The sequence below is a fragment of the Sinocyclocheilus anshuiensis genome, unplaced genomic scaffold (assembly GCF_001515605.1).
Source record: "Sinocyclocheilus anshuiensis isolate Anshui unplaced genomic scaffold, SAMN03320099.WGS_v1.1 C32684501, whole genome shotgun sequence".
Classification (NCBI taxonomy): Eukaryota; Metazoa; Chordata; class Actinopteri; order Cypriniformes; family Cyprinidae; genus Sinocyclocheilus; species Sinocyclocheilus anshuiensis.
The window spans coordinates 1-1,288 of record NW_015619162.1 but is presented as its reverse complement, the minus strand read 5'-3'; the positions used below and the strand labels follow the sequence as shown (position 1 = coordinate 1,288).

The 1,288-nt window shown below is 38.0% G+C and overlaps 1 long non-coding RNA gene across 1 annotated transcript; it reads right to left on the bottom strand.

Annotated features, from left to right (window-relative positions):
* Nucleotides 1–33: 33 nt before the first annotated feature.
* LOC107682881 (uncharacterized) lies at nucleotides 34–1,021 on the bottom strand. Its single transcript, XR_001633614.1, has 3 exons — nucleotides 900–1,021; nucleotides 292–420; nucleotides 34–183 (listed from the first exon to the last, which is right to left on the bottom strand). It is a non-coding gene; the product is annotated as an uncharacterized LOC107682881 (long non-coding RNA).
* Nucleotides 1,022–1,288: the final 267 nt, after the last annotated feature.

Below are 1,288 nucleotides of genomic sequence, written 5' to 3'. Positions count from 1 at the left end.
AAAAAAAAAAAAAAGTGTATTTCCTACTCTGGGGCCGCTTTGTCCAAAGCTCCAAACAGATCTTGTTTGACTTTTAGGTTTTCCACAATAGCTTCCACCACAAGATCAGTGCCCTGAACTACACACAGCATCTGTGCTAGTAGAGATGTTCTTCAGGACTTTCTGAACGAAGGCCTCTCCATCCTAAAGAACGTGAGCCACAGTTATCTTTCCATGACTGAATGAACGATAGAGGACGACTAGTCCTTAAATCTTTGTGACTTCAGTTCATGTCTGTGATGTCAAACTAACCTCAGGCTTTTCTGCAAATTTCTTCTTTGCCACTCTCTTCAGACTAGCCTCAATACCCTTTGTACATTTCTTCAGTATGTCCTCAGATGTGTCCACCAGCACCACTGAATGTCCTGTGGATGCAGCAACCTGGAAAATAAAGAAATGAATGAAGCGCACAATGTCATTGTCGAAGTCAGTTGTTGTGATGTAGACAGCAACTCGTTCAGTGACCACTTCAATGAGAAACACTGGAAAGTGTAATTCAGGGTGTAGTCCACCTAAAAATAAACATTCAGTCATCATTTACTAACCCTCATGTCCTTCCAAACCAGTAAGACTTTCTTTCTTCTGTGGAATATAGTGTATGAGTGTCTCAGTGTTGTTTTTTTGCCCATACAATAAAAGTCAATGGGTACCAAAATGGTTTGGTTACCAACATTTTTCAACATGCCCTCTTTTGTGTTCCACAGAAGAAAGAAAAACATATGGATTTGGAACATGGGTGTAAGTAATAATGACCGAATTTTAATTTTTAAAGTTTAAAAAAAGATGTATTATGCAATATAAACTTCATACATATTCAGTACATGTTTTATATACACAGAAACGATAGGAATGCAACAAACCTGAACTGTATGCTGGATAAGTGCGTGAAAGGTCACTCTTTGACATGAAGTTATAAGACTTTCAATGATAAGACACTGTGTTTGCAACAACTTGGCCAAGATTCATTCACACATCATGGTCTTCGCAATGCAACTATATGCACCCTGAAACTATTAAAAGAATGATCTTTATCAATAACTGTGTGATAGCACTTAGCTTTTAGCCTAGCAAGGCAATAGACTAGTTCTACTAGTTGCTGTAACCATAGACTTAAAACAGAGCGCAGCTGTGACCGGACACAAAAATGGCGGCGATAAAACAGTGACATCACATGGAACCTATGGTAAAGACCTGTTGATATGTGTTTATTGTTCTTGAATAGGTGTGTTTTTATTATTAATAGCAAATG